Source organism: Protopterus annectens, chromosome 1.part0, assembly GCF_019279795.1.
Source record: "Protopterus annectens isolate FY-2018-M chromosome 1.part0, PAN1.0, whole genome shotgun sequence".
Classification (NCBI taxonomy): Eukaryota; Metazoa; Chordata; order Ceratodontiformes; family Protopteridae; genus Protopterus; species Protopterus annectens.
In genome coordinates, this window is record NC_056725.1 from 466,988,955 (window position 1) to 467,011,454 (window position 22,500).

At 38.0% G+C, this 22,500-nt stretch overlaps 1 protein-coding gene across 1 annotated transcript in view; it reads left to right on the top strand.

The window, feature by feature from the left end:
* The window catches only part of HSD17B10 (hydroxysteroid 17-beta dehydrogenase 10), a 147,515-nt gene that overhangs the window by 77,370 nt on the left and 47,645 nt on the right, over positions 1 to 22,500 (top strand). The window lies entirely within an intron of this gene.

Below are 22,500 nucleotides of genomic sequence, written 5' to 3' on the forward strand. Positions count from 1 at the left end.
GGAAAATTATGGAATATAAACTATCCTCTGAACTCGCATCTCAGACTTTTCTCTCACTTTTTAAAAGGAATCTAAAACTATTTCTCAAACACTAGCTACTAGCTGTGCTCCTGTACTAACCCTGACTTTTTTTCTATTACACTAATTTTCACCCTACATCCTTTACAGTCTCCCCTTTAATGTTTCAATGCACTATATTATTGCATATAAAATTTATTTATATATGTATATTGTACCCTCTCTCGTACATTACCCTTTATGGATTAATGCTTATGTTATTAATCACAATAAGTATTATAATTTGTACTTCTTTTGAGGAATAACAGAAAAAAAAACAGTAATGTTTTTATGTAACAATTGCTGTTTTTATATTAATCTGTCATAACTTCTAGATTAATTTTGGATGTTTCTTGGAGCTTTTCTCCCGGGGCCTCTATTGAAAATGGACATGTATCCAGCTAGACTAGCCCGGTCAACAAATGTAAAATAAAACTAAATAAAATGAATATATGAAATGTGTACAGTGGAAATTGGATCCAAGAAAACATGGAAAATGATAAGTAAAAGTAGGGAGTTTCTATTTTGCAAAATAACAATGAGGAATATTATCTTAAAAGGAACTGTGCAAATTAAATCGGGCAAAAAAACAGGTACTTGTATAAGCAAAAGTGTTTGTTTTTTGCAAGGAAATGTTTGTTTGCCTTTCGGCTTTTCCCGGTTAGGGGTCGCCACAGCGAAACTCCGGTCCACTAATGATTGACAGTTGTTTTTTATGGTGTCGAGTTGCCAGCCCGACTCCCACTCAACGCATGTCTTTCGAACGCCCACTTAACCGCGAGGAGGACATGCAGACTCCACACAGAAGGCACTCGCAACCCAAGCCGAGAATCGAATGGGAGAACCTCTTGCTGTGAGGCAACAACGCTACCGCTGCACCACCATGGAATAATGAAGATTACATGGTAATGAGAGAACTGAAAGCTAAAACCAATACGATGCAGAATGGACAAGAAAAATTAATGGAACTCATCCAAGAATGCCAAGGACATATTTCAAGAGAAATGCTCATCCATAATGGAGAGATGGGAATTTAATATTTTCATAAGATAATAAACAAAGAAATATGTTTGGAAGAACTGAGTAGAATATTAAGAACAGTTTAAGGATTCAGCAGGAGGACCTGATGGTATAGAATATCAGAAAAGTTGGAACCATGTCAGAAGAAATTTAAGGGTGTTGAATTATTCGTTTTGAGTACAAAGAATTATGTAGAGGGGTAATGAAATGTATGTAGAAGAAAGGAGAGGGGCATGATGTAAAGAATTGGAGACCAGTGGTAATGAATAATAGAAGCTACAAAATGTTTATGAAAATTCAGAAAAGAGTGGAGATTAAAAATAGTGTCATCTGTGACATAAATCTTTAGTGTAAGAGGCAGGGGTTGTCTGGAATTAATGATGATTAGGGAGTTGGATGATAACCTAGAAAGGAAAATGTCAACATTTATGGTAGGTGGTATAAAGAAGCATTTGATACTGTACTGCATTCTAAATTATGGGAAATTTTCAACTGTACAATATATGTGAAAAGTGTTGCTTATTAGTATAATACGATAAATGTTTTGGTAAATGGATGGTTAAGGATATAATCATTTAAAAAATGTGATAAGACAAGGATGCCCCTTTGAACAGTACATTTGCATTAGTAAAGAATGCAGTAGTTAATCACAAACAATATGTATGTGTTTTATATAAATCAGGAAGGTATTGGAATACCATTTTTATCATACACTGATGTGAAAGGAATGGGCAAAGTATTAGTTTGGAGTCTAAATACAATTGGATTGTGTTTAAACATGAAAAAGTAAAGGATTGGGATACAATGGAGAAATAGCAGAAAGTGAGTTTAATCTTCATGAGAGCAGTTTTAGGGCCAAGATTCAGGGTACAAAAGATAATTAGTAAAACGGAAGAAGATAGAAATGATGAGAAATGTGTACGTTTCCAAAATCCCTTTTAAATTTATTTAAAAAAAAGCATTTGATGCATTTTTTGCCATGAATATCAAATTTATGTGGCAGGTGTTTTTGGCTTGGCATTAGCATAGGAAATTAATTGCAACTATATTTGCATTTATTTGGGGTTCAAGGCTTAATCTGGTGGAGAGGTATATTTTATGTTAAAGAAAGAGGTTTAGGTTTGATTAATCCAACCATATATGCTACATATGCTGTCTCTCTAAATTTGTATAGAGTCCCGAAATGTTTGAAAGAAGTTAGTTTACTAAACAAAATATTTAAGGTCTAAATACAGAAGAAGATGGGAATCATTGCAGAAAATAATAAAGATATTTCTATTACTTTACTTTTGTTTACCAGGAAAGTCCAACTGCGATAAAACCCATTTTCAGAGGCCCAGGGAGAAAAGCTGTGCATACAAATATTATTCAAAAAACTTGTACAAGTAATATTACAAAACCTGTACAAGAAATTGTACAAAAAATATACAAGAAATATAGAGTACACCAGAAATTGCACATTTGTGGTATACAATCCTCTGATAAAATTCCTTATTGTAGTGTAGACATTGAAAAGATATGTTGGAAAATAAATGTACAATAGTATTGAAAAGTGTGATATAAAAACATCACCATGTATATCATTGGAAAGACCTAGAAGAAGAAAAGGCAAGAATGCAAAGATCGAAATGCATGTTAGAATGTCAGGACTTTGAAGACTGGGAATAAAAAAAATGCCATTTAAAGCATATGTGACTTGTAGAATAATTACATACTGTCTTTTCTTTTAAAGGACTTGAAATATCTGAACATGTGTTTTTAAAATGTAAAAGAATTGTAAAAGTATGGAAAAAGATATTTTGAAGATGAGTGTAGGAGACATATAAACATAGACATCATTGAATATGGGGTATTATGGTAAGACAAGTACATATGTAAAGCAGAAACTTTTTTTTGTTTACAATTGTGTGGCTTCTGTGGAACCAAAGGGAAATTAAAATGTTTAATAAAAGATGGGATTTGGCATAAATGTTGGAAAAGATTTGTTTATGAAAAATGGATTGTGGGTTTAATAGAATGTTTAAGTAGGTGAAGTGCTTAAAATATTGTAAATGCATATAGTGTAAATATTATAATTGTTGTAAATAGGTATGTACAATAAAGGACCCCTACTCACTTTGCTGTACTTGTGACTGGCTGTATATGATTAATATTGAAGTAATGTGGAGGACTGTGAAATTATATCCCAGAAGCAGTTGTTTGAGACCAGAGACTCCTGCTCAAGAGGAATGTATTATTGCATCTCTCCACTCTGGAGGATTGCAGGATGATTTATTAAGTGAGAGGAGAGCACAGAGTGAACCACAGAAATTCATGGGGGATTATTATAATGGACAGGATTCAAGGAGAAGCTGACAATATTTTAAAGTGTCACCTACAAGGAAAATGTATGCAGAGACTGTGGCTCTTTTGAATGGAGAACAAAGCGAAGAAAAAGATGACTTTAAAAGAAGGTTCATTGTAAGGATTTAAATTAGGACTGACACTGAAATGGAACGATACAAGGTATGAGACAGTTATACTTTGGTTATCAAAACACGTGAGGTAAGAGCCTTTATTATAAATAGAAATTTTCTGACATTATTTTTGAGACTGCACGAAGTCTGAAAATTGAGAAGACGGAACGATGACCCGTGGAATTAAGTAATTAAAGGATTTTGTCTGAGAAACCGAAAATAAGTGTACAATCCCTGACTGAAATTGAGAGAGACGTTATAAAAAATATTTTAAGTGTTTATAAAAAGGTGATGGGCACCTCTAAATTTTTTGATAGCAGGATTATGGATGGGATTGTGATGCTTTGAAAATAAGAAAATTATACATATAACAAGTATTATAGCGGTTGAAGGGAATGAAGGTGTGATAAAATATTGGGGAACAGCCAAGGACATGTTTTTTATTTTTGTGGTAAAGAACATTTGTTAAATTGCAGTAAGAAGAAATGTTGTGGGAAAACTAGATGTGATGTAAAGAAATGTGAACTTGAATATTATAAATGTAAAAAAAAAAGCATGGATGGATTGTAAAGAGAATAATGAAATGGTGAAATAAGTTTCAGGATAAGGAACAGAATGAAGAAATAAAAGAAATGGTGGAAAATCTAGAAAAGATAAGAGGAAAAAGAAGAAATGGATTCTGAAGTTAGTGATGAGAAATACACAAGTTAGAAATTAGTGAAAGGCAAAAAGAATCCTATTGGTAAAAGGGTTAAAAATAGAAAAAATATATTCAAAAGTATAAACTCGAAGAAAAAAAAAGAAGTTGATGAAATAGCATAGAGAGAATACTTTCCTTTTAAATTAGGGTAACCAATAATTTAAAATTTAAGAATTTTTTCAGTAAATGTTAACAGTATAAAAAGCATCTATAGAAATAATTTTGGAATGGTGTCAAATGTGATGTAATTTTAGAGGACACAATTCTTAATTATAAAATAGGGAATTTTGGTAAAGATTGCTAAGGATGGGGATTTTTGTATAAAGTGACAATTTTAGATACAACAATAGTTTAAAATGGGGAGAGTCACTGTTGTAGGTTTTAAGATGTCAGGAAAAAGTGTTTAGGCTCATAACCATATATGCAGATGTTACCCACAAAGAAAGGGAAAGTTTATTTAATCTGTTACTAGATTATGTAGTGATAAACACTAGCATTATAATAGGAAATTTTATCTGATTTTAAGGGGAAAATAAAAAAGATTAAAAAAAAGAGAAGATATAATGTATTATAGAGAAGTGAACTATGGCTATATCGAAAGGTACACTAAAATCTGAAATTGATTTATCATGGAAGGTGAATCTGTTCTGGATCATTTAACCATGTGGATAGAATTAAATGAAAATCTTCTTTCGACTTTTCCCAGTTGGGGGTTGCCACAGCGGATCACCTGTCCACTCATGATTGGCAGTGGAGTTTTACAGTGTTGAGTTGCCAGCCCGGCGCCCAACCTTCCACAGAAGGCACACACTCGCACCTAGGGCCAATTTAGTGTCCAATCCACCTACAACATGTCTTTGGGATGTGGGAGGAAACTGGAGCACCTGGAGGAGAAACCCATGCGACCACAGGGAGGACATGCAGACTCCGCACAGAAGGCACCCCAGCTGAGGATCGAACCAGAGAACCTCTTGCTGTGAGGATAGAATTAAATGAAAATAGTGTTAAACTAGGCAAGTGTATAAGAGTAAATGAAAAAGTATTGAATGAAAAGGGAAAATAGATAATACAATTATGGAGAGATCATATTACCATGAGGGATTTCAACAGTAACTGGTCAGAATGGTGAATTACTTTTAAAAGAAAATAATTATTTTATAATGCCAAAATTAGAAGAAATAAAGGAAAACCAGGATATATTAAAACATAAGATGTATTATATAAAAGACATTGAGAAAATGAAAGCATCATTATATAAACAAAGGTATTTACTACAGGGTAAACGGAGGCATCAGCCTATTGAAGTAGAGGGAGCAGAGTAGCATGATGAGAGAAACAAGATAAATGAGGAGAAACGGTCCATTTCAAATTGTGGAAATTGTATGAAAGCATGTAGAAGAAATGTTTAAAACAACAAAGGAAAATACAGTAAAATATAAACAGCAAAGGCATTTTCAGAACAAATGAACAAGGAAATTGAAAACAAAATTTGTTTAATGGGATAGAGTATTTAAAGACTTGCATATAGACTTAGCAGCAGGTCTTGATGGAATTGGGTTTGAAATGTACAAAAATCTAAAGGCATAGCAATGATGGATTTATGCATAAGAAATTATGTGGTGGGGTAAAAGTTTGTAAAGAAGAAAAGAGAAGACGCAAAATTGTAGCTCATTAATGTTGAATAATACAGACCATCTTTATGAAAATTAATACAAAGACTTGAAAACAAGATGGAATACATTATGGAAGAAACTTTTTTATATGGTGTAAAAGGAGAAGGCTGTCGAGAATTAATAGAATTGGCAGATATTCGAAAGCACAAGTTAAAACTTATGGTAGGAGATGTTGTTAAAGCATTTGACTCAATGGATCATGAAATGCTATGGGACATATTGAAAGGATACAATTTCTGTAATAAAATTAGGAATGTTTGTATGCCAGCTTACAGATTTAATCAAATAAGTTTAGTAAATGGATAGGTAAAGAAATTTAAATGGGTAAAGGGATAAGAGAAGGGTTCCCCATGAGTAGTATTTTATTTCCTTTAGTTGTGAATGTTAGTAAAGTAAATACTAAACTGAAGAATGTGAAACATCATGTATAAAGAAGTCTGGATACCAGTATTAATGACATGCAGATGACATAATTGTAATAACTAGTTTAGTATTGAGAAGTGATTTGTGTAATGGTTTCTTTGAAAGAAATAGGTTTGACATTAAAGGAAAAAAGGAATGGGGGTGAGAAAGATAGATATTAAATTTACAAAAAAAATATATTTTAATGTGTTTGGTATAAATGTTAGTAGAAAAAAATGCATGTAGTGCACTATGGGAAACATTAAGAGTTGAAAGAAATGTTTTTTATGGAAAACCTAGACCAGTATATAAAGTGAAATAATTGATTGTCCTTATTGATGGGTAGAGTTGCTTATTTATTGTGTGTTTAACAAATATTTCTCGTATTCCATTTGAATCTGATTATTTTCTCATTTATTTTGGTTTCTTGATTGAACCTAGTGAAAAGGGGGATATTCTACATGGATAGAAGGGAAGGAGGTTTAGGATTGTTAAACCCAGTAGTTTATGCAGCATCTTTAAATTTGTATAAAGTGTTGAAATGGATAAATGGTAAAAATTAAAAATTAGCTTCATACATGTTTTAAGTATGAGGGGGAAAGTAATAAAAGAAAAGTTGTCATGGGGAATTGGATGTCTGTCAACAAAAGATACTATGGAGTATAAAGATTAAAATAAATGATTACCAAAATACCTGGAATAAAAATGAGACTATGTTGTATTAATCCATGGAGAAAATCTGTCACGGAAAAGGATTAAAGCAGTCAGAGAAAGAAATGAATGGTGTAGTAAGAAATTGGAATCTCAAGATTTTTTATGGAGATCATGGATAAAAAAAGTTAACCGTTAAAGGTAATATGCCATATAAAATGGTTAAAAAGTGGGATGAAAGAGTAAAAAAAAATGTGGGATAAATCGTGATAATTTTTTTGAATGTTTTCATACAGAAATGATACAAATATGGAAATGATTGAATATGGATAAAAATATAAGCAAAAAAGAATTTTGTTTTATGTAATATAAAACGAGAAGGAAACATTTAGTAGAAAGGGGATATCCACAGTAAAAGATTAGATGGTTATGGAAAAAAGTGGGTGCCTACATTAATTTTAAACAAATGTATAAATATGAATGCATAATTTTATGTACAAATAGGAATGTGTATATACACATTGTTGTCTTGTAAATATGTACAGATAACTTATTTACAATATTTATGTATTTGTGTAATTGTAGTTTTGTAAATAACGTGTAAACAAAGGACTCATGCTCTTCAGTGTGTGCCATTGTATCCTACATCCACCTGAGCTACCACCAACTCAAGCAGATGGAACCTCTGTTCTTCGTCTTCCATTGCTGCAGTCCTTACTATTGGGTATAGTCCGCATCCAGTCGGCCCGAATACCAGAGTATAAGGCTGACGTCGGTCAGGGCGCATTAGACTGACGTCAGTACGTCAGGGTACTAATGCGCATGACCGGCGTCATATCCTCAGTCTTTTTTGCCGCGCTGTCCGATGCAGAAGCAATTTTGCGAGTGCAGGTTGGCGTTCTGAAATATTTCCGAAACCGGAGTTTCAGACCGAATCAGAGTTGGCTAAGTACCCCGTTGGGGAACATTTTGTTTTTCTTGCCTCAGTATTTAACGGATGTCAGAAAAAGTGAATAACTGTATTTCTTGTGGGAAACAAATACCTCATAGGGATTACCATACATTGTGTATACCTTGTTTAGGGCCTGAGCACGACGTTGTTGGTTGCCGCTCTTGTGCTAGGTTTAACAAACGCACTATTAAGAGGAGGTTAGACTGTGCCAGATTAGTGTTTGGGAAGCGTTGCAGTTATAAAATGCCGTCGGATGCTCCGGCGCCGCTTCGTCGAAGAAGCGCAGGGAAAAAACAGCGAAGCCTAGGGTTGATGAACCGGCAGTCCCAGGCGTCGGTTCTTTAGATGGCTCAGTGGAGCCAGAGGTTTTGCCAGGAGTTTCTATAGAGTCTCAGGCAGACACTTTGCTGTTACAGGATGTACCCTCTCAGGAGGCAGGCCAGGCTGAGGGGCTTCTCAGGTAACTATTCTTCCCTCTCTTCCCAAAGTAGTTAGAGCCTCTCCTTCTGTTGCCAAAACTTCTTTTAGAGGTAGGCCAACTTCAGCTTCAGTAGGGGCTTCTCCTAGCCTTCGGGTTCTGTACCTAAGAAACATATGCTTAAAATGGCAGAAGATTTGACTACTATGATTAGAGGTTCTATGGGCCCTCCTGATAAGAGGCCTAGAGTGGAACCAGAGTTTGACAGTTTTGAACAGGGTTCAGGGGCTTCTGAATCTTCTGCGGAAGATTTGCAGGAGTATCCTCATTATTCTGATTCTGATGTGGATGATGCCACTCCTTGGCTTCTCCTCCTGAGGATTTTTCATTTTCAGAGACTCTGCATTCCATGAGGGAGCACTTTAAATGGGAAGGCCAGGATTACTCTGATTCAGGAAGAGGCTTAGGGAATTCTTGTTTTACCCCAGCATAGGCCCTTAGCTATACCGCCTGTGTTGAATGTGGTGGAAGATGTTTTGCAGAGGCTTCCCTGAACCCTGATTCTTTGCCTCCTGCTCCTGTTAAACCTGATAGGTACTATAGGGTGCCGAAGCTCATAAATATTTGTTTGAGTCCTAGGCGGACCCAGAAACTGTTTCTCAGGGGCCTAAAGGGGTTAAGGCCTCTGTGGTTAAGAATCCTGTTCCCACTGACAAAGAGGCAAGGGCATTAGATAGGTGGGGTAAGAAAGTGTATACTTCTTCCACTCTAGCCATGAGGCCGTTAAATTGTCAGTTTCACATGCTGAAATATCAAAATTATCTCCTTTCACAATTGAAATCTAAGGTGGATGCTTTGGCGGAAGGTATTGATTGTAAAGACTTGCTGGATTTAGTTTATGTGTCTGAACAAGTGGGCAAGCATTCTTTGCAATGTGGTTTTGATGCTGTGCAGGCCTCCTCGAGGGTGGCTGCCACTAGTTCTGTTCTTCGCAGGCATGCCTGGTTGAGGATCAAAATTTGGCTGAGCATGTTAAGACAAGGCTTTTGGATGCTCCTTTACAGTCTGATGTGTTGTTTGGTTCACCTGTGGAAGCAGTTTTGAAGAAAATGGAGGACAAAGCTAAGTCTATGCAAACTGTTAAAGATTTTTGCAGGTACAGCCACGAAGTTTAGTAGAAATTGGCCTGCTAAGGGGTGGACATATCCTGCTTATGATTCCCAGTCTAGGGGTAGGTCTAGACGTGGTAGGGGCAGGGCTCAAGGTTCTTTTAGGCCTAGAACAGGGAGTTCACCTGCTCAGACTTCTGGTGAGGGCAGGGGTCAGTCCTTTCGTAAACAGACCCAATGACCTGCCTTTTCAGCTGCCAGTAGATTCTCGTCTGGCAGCTCCTTTGGAAGGACACCTGTCTCTTTTCAAAGGAATTTGGGATTTAATTACTCAAGACAGATGGGTGTTGGACATCATTCTACCAGTCCCTGTGTCAAACAGGGGCCTAGGATTTTATTCTCGCATGTTCCTAGTACCAGAGAAGGGGTACACGTGGAGACTGCTTTTGGATTTATCTCTCCTCAACACTTATCTGGACATTCCCAAGTTCGAGATGTTGACGTTACAACAGCTTTTACCCCTGCTGGGCAAAGATCACTGGATGGTAACTTTAGATCTCAAGGAAGCTTACCTTCATGTGCATATCAGGCTAAGTTACAGGAAGTATCTGCAGTTTCAAGCTGGAGATTCTCATTATCAGTTCTCTGCATTGCCCTTTGGCTTATCTACTGCGCCCAGAGTATTCACAACGGTTCTGGCTCCAGTGATAGCTTACTTCAGGCTACAAGGACTTCAAATCTATCCTTATTTAGACGACTGCCTGATTCTGGCTCAAGAAACGGACGACCTTCTACAGCATCTGGAATATCTTATAGCAGTGCTAAGATGCCTAGGGTATTCTGTGAACGAAATAAAGTCCAGTCTAGTACCCTCTCAACACATGTGCTTTCTGGGTGTGAGACTGAATACAGCAGCCCAGATGGCCTTTTTAACCCCGGACAAACGAAAGAGTCTGTCACTTTACTTCCATCAACTATCTCATCAGTCCGTGCTGACTGCAGAGACAGTCCTTCCAGCATTAGGGTTCATGGCATCTTGTATTCTGGTGCTTCCCAATGCCAAACTGCATATGAGGAAGTTACAATGGTATCTCAAAAGGCATGGAGACAGCACTGCCAGGATTAAGACACTGTCATTCAAATAAAACCTTGCCTTCAAAGAGTATTTTGTGGTGGGCTCAGGAATGTCACCTAAACAAGGGACTCTCTGTGACCCGGCCAGAGGCGAGTCAGATTTTACCGACAGATGCCTCAGACATTGCTTGGGGAGCTCATCTAAATGCAAAGTGGATACAAGACAAGTGGCCTGCCAGACTACAGCATCTACATATCAACATAAAGGAGATGTTAGCAGTCCAGTTCGCATTTCTGGCTTTCAAGGAGTTACTTCTTCCAGGGCAGGTGTTGATTCTAACAGACAACACAACTGTCATGTGGTACTTCAACAAACAAGGGGGAACACATTCTTATCCTCTATGCAGGCATGCAATGATTTTATTGGAGACTGCGCTACGCTTGCACTTAACTCTTCAGGCAAGGTTTCTGCCAGGAGCACAGAACTCCTTCGCAGATGTGTTAAGCAGACAAATCATGGATCCCCACAAGTGGAAACTGGATCTTCATGTATTTCAGAAATTGACAGTGTCATGGGGAACTCCAGACATGGATCTGTTCGCTTCTCCACTAAACCACCAGCTGCCACAGTTTTGCACAAAGGGGTTTCATCACACAGCTTGGAAAGTGGATGCTCTGTCTTTCAGTTGGACAAACCTTCCTCTGTATGCCTTTCCACCTCTGCCTCTTCTTTCCAAGGTACTGTTTAAGGTCAGACAGGACAGGCCAAGGATGATTTTGATAGCTCCAGATTGGCCTCGGCAACGCTGGTACCCTCTACTACGGAGTCTGGTAAAGAAGCCTCCATGGCCTTAACCTTTGATTCCACATCTGTTATCCCAGCAGGACGGTCATCTGCTCAATGTCAAGCTTCACTCTCTTCCTCTGACAGCCTGGCATATTCTGTGTTGAAACACAGCAGGTCTCAACTTCCTCAACAAGTTTTAAATGTGATTATGGAAGCTAGAAGACCTAGTACAAGGAAAGTGTACGCAGCAAAATGGAAGAGATTTTTATTTTGGAGTAAAGCAAAGAATTTGGAGATTTCTGAGCCTAATTTGAGTATGGCTCTTCAATATCTTACTGAGTTACTGGACAAGGGTCTATCCTTCTCTTCCATCAAGATTCATGCTGCAGCAATCTCAGCTCACTATGATTGTGACCCACCATTGTTTTCGCATCCCTTGTTCAAGCAGTTTCTTAGAGGGGCTAAGAATATAAGACCCCCACGTAGAGCTCCTACTCCTGCTTGGGATCTCAATTTTGTGTTGAAAAAACTTACTCTACAACCTTTTGAGCCTGCGGCTACTGCTGAATTGAAATATTTGTCATGGAAGACTGCTTTTTTGTTGGCTATTACTTCTGCAAGAAGGGTGTCTGAGTTGCAGGCCCTTATGGCAGTCGAGCCCTTTTGATTTTCCATAAGGATAGGGTATCATTACGTACTAATCCTTCCTTTATGCCTAAGGTGGTTTCTAGTGTGGCTTTAAACCAAACTATTCATTTGCCTACCTTTTATGCAGACCCCCAAAATAAAGGGGAGAAGATTTTGCATACTTTAGATGTACACAGGCAATTGCGTTATTACTTAAGCAGGACTAAGGATTTTAGGCAGTCTCAGCAGTTGTTTGTTTCTTTTGCTTTGAGTTCGCAGGGCAAGCCTGTGTCAAAACAAACTATTTCTAGGTGGATTGGCTTTTGCATTGCATTTTGTTATTCCCATCATGGCGAGGAGGTTCCAGCTGGGATTAGGCCTCATTCCACTAGGGCTACTGCCACTTCAACAGCATTTCTACGGGGGGTGGCAACTAAGGATATTTTGGAAGCAGCTACTTGGAGTTCAGTGCATACTTTCTCTAAGCATTATCACCTTCCTATCTACTCTAAGTCTAGGGCTGGTTTTGCCACAGCTGTTTTGCAAGGCATGTTGTCAGCTCCTGCTTCTTTATGATTTGCCAGCCTCCCTTACCTCTGCTTTGGGATTCTACCCAATAGTAAGGACTGCAGCAATGGAAGGCGAAGAACATAGTACAGTTTTGTACCTACCATAAATGTAGATGTTCGAGGATTCCATTGCTGCAGTCCAATTTACCCTCCCTCCTTCCCTCTGTGTTTAGGGGTGGTTGTGTAGGTGATTTACCTGCTTATATTTTTGTATATATTGTTCATGTTTTGGTGCAGGTATTTTGGGCCTTGTCTTTTTAGGGTCTTCTGACATCTGGGGCAAGAAAAGACTGAGGATATGACGCCGGTCATGCGCATTAGTACCCTGACGTACTGACGTCAGTCTAATGCGCCCTGACCGACGTCAGCCTTATACTCTGGTATTCGGGCCGACTGGATGCGGACTATACCCAATAGTAAGGACTGCAGCAATGGAATCCTCGAACATCTACATTTATGGTAGGTACAAAACTGTACTTTTCACATCTCATCTTGAAGGATGGCACACTCACAAGTGCAGCACCCCTAATGCTGCACTGTTGTGTCAGTAATTTGAAATTAACCCAGTCACCTGGAGTGGGAAAAGGAACACAGACGTTTTTGATCTTTCAGCACCAAAGGCTAGTGTGCTACATATTGAGACACTGACTTTATCTTAAACCATTACCTGTAAACTCCTGACTGCTTCTAATCCCAGTTCCTCTGGCAACAATGGTAGAGTCTTTGATTGATTTGGGGGTATTACATCTCCATCTTAAACATTTAGAACTGTCCATTGTCAGGCTCATGTTTAAATTTTTTGGCATCTTTTGCCACCATGAAAGGCTATTGTTGATTTACTTCAGAATCCAGTCATGTTTGCTCTCTCTTCTTTCCTCAGTCATTAAGGTTACCAAGCTCTACATGAGATACTCGTATGATGCTACTGACAGTGTCTAGGGTTGCAGCAACAGAGGCTCTATCATACTTAATTTTGCATGGTTATGCACCCAGAGTTTACTAATGTCAAATCTCAGATTCTTAATTGCCCTTCTGATAAACTGGTTTTGTGTGGTGCATTTGCATAGGTTTTCAAAAGATTTGATGAAAGGGGGAAACTGATTCAAGCCCTAAAACAAAATCCTCATCTTCTATGCCAAAATATAGCAGGGATTCTCCTCCAGTCCAGGGCCACTTTCATAGAAAGCTATTCAGATGACAACAAAAGTCAGGAAAATAGCCTTTCGGGAAACAATGGCAGGGCAATTCCAAGAAAAACTGAGTAGGAGCTCTTCAGGTCAAGGCATAATAATAATTAAAAAAAATAAATAAATAAAAAATTCAAAACGAGTACAGAAAGCAATAGGATTCTTTTCCACCAATTCTAGGGATTTCCTTCCATCCTCAAAAACCACACCCATTGGTTTCCTCCCATTTCTCGTATGCTATCCCAGGGAGCAATAGAACTTGTACCAGAAAATCTAAATGGAGTCTGTACAAGAATATCTCCATGTCAAGGTTATAAAGTTCAGAATGCTTACTCTGCAGAGTTTCTTACCTTTAATCCCTCCTCCTAAGTTTTTTAGTAACTTTGGATCTAGAAAAAGCCTACCGCCATATACCCATTCACAGAAACTTCAGGTGCTATTAAGATTTTTTTGTTTAATATTCACATTTTCAGTTCTCTTCTTTACTCTGTTTTATCCACAGTGCCAAGGGTATTCACAAATTCTTAAGCTACATTTAATTGCTTTTTGCAAACAGCAAGGCATCCATATTTTCCTTATTTGAATGATTGCTTACTTATGCAGATTTTATTCAAATCTGTAAAGAGTCTGCAGTTAGAAATCTATTTCCTAACTAAGGTTTTCAACTCCTTCCTTTCTACAGGATAACTTTTCTGTGTTGCCTGCTAGACACCTTTTATAATGGTGGCATTCTTTAGTCAGGAAAAAATCTTTTACAAAGAGCAATTCCTTCAGGTTTCCCTTTTAAACTGTGACCTCATAATTTCTCAGGATACTAGGATGTCTACGGTTCTCATGATTTCTGTACACAGAGTATATGTGAGGCAAACTGTGTGGTGTTTTTCCAAATTACTATGGATCCAACACCAGCACTATCTGTCTTTCCAAATTGAATGTTGTCAAAGCAATTTCACTGGTGGACAGACACTTTTGGAAGCAGATCTTCTAATCTCTCCCTCCGTTCCTTCCTAGTTTGACTATGAATGCCACAGACATAGCCTGAAGGACTGTATCCAAAGGAGTCAGGGCTTTGTGACCATCATTTAAAAAGGAACTGTACAAGCTCTCAAATCTCTGAAACATCTGTGAACTATAGGACCTCTTGTGCTAACAACCAACACCCCCACTGTAATGTGATACAGAAACAAGGGGTTACAAGGTCATACAACCTATGCAAACTTGCTGGAATAGCCAAGGAACTTGGAATATGGCACACTGTATACACCAATTTGCTTATATTCCGTCAAAGCAGAATAATGTGGCAAACATGTATCATCTCTCATGAAAAAAAATGCAAGTCCTTTCTGTTGATTTATACAGCCATTGAAGTCGCTTCTCGTAGCAAATTATTAGGGGGTGATAGTGGATGATCTATTCAACTTGCATGTACAAAATTGCATAAGAAACTCGTCAAAAACTAGGGATGCTGTACAGAGCCAAAAACTAGGGATGCTATACAGAGCCAAAAACTCTCAAGACAACTAAAACTACACTTGCCACTACTTGCCTCCTCCCTACATTTCTTTATGGTGCTCCCATCCACACTAACCGCCATGCTTCACAAAAACTTGAACAGTGCTATAACAAAGTTGCTAGATTTGCAGCAGATGCCCCTTTCAGAACCAACCACTGTATAGCACTAAAAACCCTAAATTGGTTAGAACAGCCTCGTCAACTAACATATATACAACTCCTTACCACCTATAAAATCATCCAGCATCCATCTGCCTGTCTAGCCCTAAACAGCTGTTCCCAGTCAGTCATTGTCATCCAGTGACCAAAAACTCCGGTCTGTCTACAAACCTGTCATATCTGAGCATAGTCTGTACTCGTACAAGATTGCTAAGCCCTGGAGCTCCTTACTTGTATCCATCAGGTCAGTATCCTCCCTCCCATCTTTCAAAACCACTCTGAAGGACTTCCTAGCTAAAATCTGGCATTGTTCTTGCCCAAAGCCAGGATAAACTATATCCCTAAATGTGAACAAGTACCTTTTTCATTAATTATACCTCCTTACTCTCCCTTCTCTTATTTCTATTAAATTCTCATCCCTGTCATATAACTTGTATTGATTCTTCACATATAACTTGTATTGATTCTTAACCAATGTTTTTATATTATGTCTAATTTGTTATAATTTAAGCTGCAGATGTTTTTGTTTTATTTTTGAAGATTACAAAACATTTTAAGAACAATAACTTTACAATCATTTGGAGCTTTTTTTCCCCAAGCCTCCACTGAAAATGGGCTTTTACCCAGTTGGACTTTCTGGTAATGAAATGTCAATAAATAAATCCATAAATAAACACTTTGAACATAACTTCTAGGACATTATCCACCTGTGGGGAACTCCCCAAGTGGATCAGCTTACCTTCATTCGCAACATACAGTTGAACAATTCTGCTTTGGGACTCTACAGAAAGAGCTGGAGGACAAATACCTTCCTTCCCATGGGCATCCATCCTGCCTTTATTCTTATAACGAACCAAAGTTCTTTTAATGATCCAAAAGGACTGTCCAAAAATATTTTTAATTGCCTTTAGGCACAGACAGTTTTCCTTCTCGTGACAATGGCTGAGGACAGTTACCACAGGCTTTCTCGCAGGATGGCTTTAATCATACATGACAAAACGTCTCTGATGTACCCAACCTAGAAATTCATCTGACAGCCTAAATGATAGACTCCAGAGAGGAATTAAAATTCTGCTTTCTGAGATTTTGCATGTATTAAAGGCTGTTAAGAAATCTGCTACTAAGCAACTTAATCAGCCGAATGGATAAGGTTTTCTAGCTGGTACCGTGAGTAGAACTAATGCTGTTTTTAAAGTTTATCTGTCTGCATTTAGATACCCCTTTCTTTATCTCTGGCAAAACCATGTTTGAAATGACTACTATTAATTCACCAAAACCCCAAATCCTTGGGATCTTAACTTTGTACTAAAAAAAAAAAAAAAATTGCATTTTTATTTTTTTTTACTGTTGAACCAACTCATAAGGCTGATTTTAAAGGCTCCTGGCATGGAAAACAGTGTTACTCACTGCTCTGGCGTCAGCTCAGTGGGTGTCTAGTTGCAAGCTCTTATGAAAAGTGAAGCAAGGATGAAATTATAATAAGGATAGAATATCATTAAACCACTTCTGGCATGAAGGAAAGGCTGGTTCTTAGGAATTCATAATAAATCCGTCTATTGATCTCCCTGTCTTTCCTCCTGGACAATGAAAATATGGATAGAGAAAATTTTGCATACTCTGGATGTGCACAAACTGCTCTTGATACTATGTTGGCAAATCCAGTTAGATGTTCACTGTGTAAGTAAAGGAGCAATATGTTAAAACAGACTTTCCACATGCTGATCCCATACTGTTCAGTTTGTATTCTCATGGAAAGAGTATTCCTACTAAGGTACCACAGCTGTGGTCATTTCTACAGTCTTTTTGGAAAGAGATGGATCCTGAACTATTGTAGAGGTGGTAAATTTTGCTAAACGTTATAAAATTGACTCCCTCTCCAGATAAAGAACAGATTTTGCTTGGACTATTCTCCATGGGCTCGTGGAATCCTTCCCCCTCTTCCTTCTCTGTCTAAGCTTTTGTAATTGTCCCATGTAGTTTAGATAACAGTAATCAACATAGTGTAGTTATATAAATACATTTACCTTAACAGAAATTCGAATAAGTCATGATTGCAGTACTAACACCATCCACCCCCCCCCCCCTTTCAGTCCTTCTGGATCAGTTTTTTTATTAGTGCTTAGTTTTCTATCTGATCTGTCCTCTAGGGTGGTACTCTAGTAATCTGTGAGTTTTCCCCTTTCTTCTATTATGTACCATGGTATTTAGGGCTTAAGTCTGCCCTTCCTGCCATGATTTTTAGTACACATGATAGTCGACCTCCTTTTTCCCCATTTTCTACATGGGTTCTGGGTGTTTACATCTCCATCTCTCTCTGTTTAGTGCCACACTCTTACATTCTTCAACACTCATGCCTGACTGTTGCAGGTCCACTCTCACACAATCTATCCACCTGTTTGCTGGACTTCATTTCTTCATGCTTTCTTCCGGTCTGTTACAAATCTTCTCTTCTTCACCAGATTGTCTTCTGCTTTTGTACACACATGCCTGAACCACCGTAATCTGTTCTTTCCAATTTTTGGCAATTGGAGCTACTTTGGCTTTGCTCTTATGTCCTCATTTCTTCTGTCCCATAGTGTGGGCCACCCCTCTTGGGCACTTCATCTCCATCACCTCTAGCTTCCTCAATTGCTCTCTCTCTATTGCCCATGTTTCTGTATGTAGTACTAGTCGCACCACTGTTTTGAACATCTTAATCTTCAGCTTCTTTGGCATTATTCTGTCATAATCACAGTCCAAACACAAGCGTGATATTCCAATGGCAATAAAATGAAAGTAAAATGTTCCAACTAGTCAGTTCATAAAACAAACATAAAATTTATTTAAACGAGTAAGCGCTTTCGCCAAAGGCTTCTTCAGACTCTTAAAACAAGGACAAACACCATGAACAACCTTTTTAAAAACAACCAATACTCATCATTGGTTAAGTCACATCACATGTTCTATTCATTTAAAGGTACAAGGGCTGGTGTAATATTTACCATGCCAGTGAATCTATTGCACTTATAAAATCATAAAATATGCATCAAGATTTATAATTCAATACATTTCAAAGATATACATGGTATACAACAAAACCATATATGAAAGTATATTGTACTGAACTGTAGACAATGTTTCAATACGATCATGCATGAGTTTAAACTCAGCGCTTTCAAAACATGTTCGTTTCATTGGGGTTGAAGAACAACGAATATGCAGTTATCACACTAGCTCAACTGTTAACAAATAACTGCCTTGAGTGAAATTTCAATGCCATTAGAACATGCTCGTTTCATCCGGATTAAAAACAACGTTAATGCAAAAATCGTGCTCTCTCAACACTTTACATATAAACTAGTTCAATAGTTAGAAATCTGCCTTAGATGAAGTTTCAATGTCCTTAGAACAATCTTGATATTTACTTGTATTTACATGTCTATGAAATTCAGTAATATACCTTCTAGTAGGTACCTTTTTATTACAACAACTGTTTCCTACAGATCTAACAATTCCAATGCCGTAAGTTTACGGCGAATTAACCACTGAATGTTTATATGATTCCTTACGAATCAACAAATACGTATGCACGCATAGTAGCGTCTTACCGCATTCTGCATCTTACATACAGTTAGGTTAACACGCGCAGTAAGCTGATTGTACACAATGAGTTTGACTTTTAAATGTAAGTAGTTGAAAAGCTATGAACTTTTTATATGTGAAAGAATCGACACCCAGGTTGTACGTAAAGTGTTGAAAAGTGCGATCTTTGTATTTATGTTATTTTAAGTCTGATGTAACGTACATGTTCTAAGAACATGGAAACTTCATCTAAGGCAGATATCTGCTAACTATTGAGCTAGTTTATATGTAAAGTGTTGAGAGAGCCGAACTTTGCATTAACGTTGTTTTTAATCTTGATGAAGCGAGCATGTTCTAATGTAAGCAGTTGAAAAGCTATGAACATTTTATATGTGAAAGAATCGACACTCAGGTTATGCGTAAAGTATTGAAAAAGTGCGATCTTTGTATTTATGTTGTTTTAAGTCTGATGTAACGAACATGTTCTAAGGACATTGAAACTTCATCTAAGGCAGATTTCTAACTATTGAACTAGTTTATATGTAAAGTGTTGAGAGAGCACGATTTTTGCATTAACGTTGTTTTTAATCCGGATGAAACGAGCATGTTCTAATGGCATTGAAATTTCACTCAAGGCAGTTATTTGTTAACAGTTGAGCTAGTGTGATAACTGCATATTCGTTGTTCTTCAACCCCAATGAAGCGAACATGTTTTGAAAGCGCTGAGTTTAAACTCATGCATGATCGTATTGAAACATTGTCTACAGTTCAGTACAATATACTTTCATATATGGTTTTGTTGTATACCATGTATATCTTTGAAATGTATTGAATTATAAATCTTGATGCATATTTTATGATTTTATAAGTGCAATAGATTCACTGGCATGGTAAATATTACACCAGCCCTTGTACCTTTAAATGAATAGAACATGTGATGTGACTTAACCAATGATGAGTATTGGTTGTTTTTAAAAAGGTTGTTCATGGTGTTTGTCCTTGTTTTAAGAGTCTGAAGAAGCCTTTGGCGAAAGCGCTTACTCGTTTAAATAAATTTTATGTTTGTTTTATGAACTGACTAGTTGGAACATTTTACTTTCATTTTATTGCCATTGGAATATCACGCTTGTGTTTGGACTGTGATTATTTTATGTATAGAGTGAGTTCCTATCTCAACTGAAAGCAGCCCTGCATTTGGACTTGGATTATTCTGTCATACACTACACCTGACGCTGCCAGTTGGTTGCAGCCCTTCTGAATTCTAGCTTTGATCTCCTCATTCAGACTTCTCTCCTTAACCACACCACCCAGATAGTTGAAGATGTTAACCTGTTCCACTGGTTACCCTTTTGTCTTAATTCTCAGCTTCTGATTTTCCCCCATTTGCTACCATTACAAATGTCTTATCCGTACTTGTATTTATCCCATGTGCCTTATGTTTTGCATTCCATTCCCTATTTGCTGAAGTTCTTGCTCAGTCTGCCTGCAATGCCACATCATCTGCACAAATCAACTTTGTTGATCTCTCCCTGATGATTTATTAATCCAGTCCATCACTATTGTAAATAGCAGTGGCCTCAGAGCTGAACCCTGATGCACACCACTCCCACTAGGAACACCTCTGTAAGACTGAACACTGTTCATACTTGAGTCCTTGGCTCCTTGTACATAGCTTCCGCTAATTCTACCAATGTTTTTGGGCAAACCACTGCAGGACTACCTAAATCCTCTTTCTTTGGACTTTGTCATGCTTTCTCCAAGTCTAAGAATGTCCAGTTGGACACACTCCTCATTTCTAGCTTCTCAAGTATCTGTCTCACGCAAACATTGTCAGTTGTGCTGCATCCTGATTTGAATTTGAACTACTCTTCTGTTTTACTTCTGCTACTATGCGTACTCAATCACCCTCTCCAGAAAATTCATGCAGTATGATAGGAATTTGATACCTCCTGTGTACTACCTACAGTTGTGAATGTTCCCTTTGTCCTTTGGCACTAGTATGCTTATTCTCCAGTCATCTAGGATTTGCTTTTCTCGCCATACTGCTATGTGTACCCTTGGGAGCCATTTCTCCCCCATCTTACCCAACATCATATCTGGTTTGACTTCATCTGAGCCTGCTGCTTTCCCTGACTTAATTTTCATTAGTGCTGTTACTTCTGTGGTGGGATCCTCCTTTTCTCTCATTGCAGGCTCTGTCTGGGGCAGTACAGCTTTCCTAGAACTGCCTCTGTGCTACTAGTGGACAAAGGCGCCTCCCAAATGCTTTATTCCATGCATGTGTCTCCTCAAGTTATCTGTATGACCCCAGTTATTCCCATTGGGATAATACAGTATATAATTATTGACAGCGAGACAGGTAAGGTTAGTCTTTGATCATAACTGCAGTCTAACTTTACCGTAGTGATGTTGGCATCCATTCTTTTGAAGAGAGAGAAATTAATAGTTCTTCTTTCGGCTTTTCCCGGTTAGGGGTCACCACAGCGGAACTCTGGTCTGCTAATGATTGGCAGTAGATTTTTACGGTGGCAGCTCGATGCCCGACCTTCCACGAAGGCATGCCCATTCACGCATGTCTTTCAAATGTCACTCTACCGCAGGGAGGAAATGCAGACTCCACACAGAAGGTGCTCCAGCTGAGAATCAAATGGGAGAACCTCTTGCTGTGAGGCAACAATGGTACTACTGCAGTATGGTTAGCTTATTTTAAAAATGTACAGAAATTCTGACATCAGTATGCCCAGATGGTTTGCTGGTGGTAGTGTTTCTGTAAATGCAATGAAAACATGTACTGTCTTGTGGAAAATATTGTGCATGTGTGAGTGAGAGAAATGAAAGTAACCAAGATAGTTACTGATGGTAGGATGTTACTGAAAGGTGTGAGGTGGGTCGGTTTTGGGAAGCCATAACTCTACTCTCTACTGTACAGTGTAGAGCTTTACTGGGGTGTGGATGATGATGGTCAAAGCCCAAGGCCACGGTGTTAATTTTATATTTGTAAAATGTGTTCATATGCTTGCGTCATGGCATTGAATGTAATGCCCCCTTTGGCATATATCTGTCCAGACACATGCAACAACTAGAACGCTCACAGAGATACCGTACTAAAAGAATACAAGGCCTAAACAGTATGCTGTACATTGAGAGACTCTAGCCCTATCACTATTCTCTGTATTCTACAGATTGCTAAGAAGTGACCTTTGTCTGGCATATACAGGCATCCTCTGACCCATTACTGATGGATTTAAACCATGTCAAGTCATATGGCATTAACAATACATTTTCTAAGCATATAAACCTCTTCTGCAATATCCAGCAGAAAGGTTTGGTGGGGCAGGTATATCCCACAGAGAATACCAGTGGTCTGGAGCAGGCTCCCCATCTAAATAAAAAAGTTCATCACTGTCCATATTCAAGTGCAACTTAGATATGTGCATGGGAAACAGAAAACTTACACCAGGACTGCCCCTGTACTACTAATGGACAGAGGCAGCTCCTAAATTCTTTATCACATGCATGGGTCCCCTCAAGTTATCTGTGGTATGATCCCAGTAATTCCCATTAGGAATAATGTGTAATTATCGAC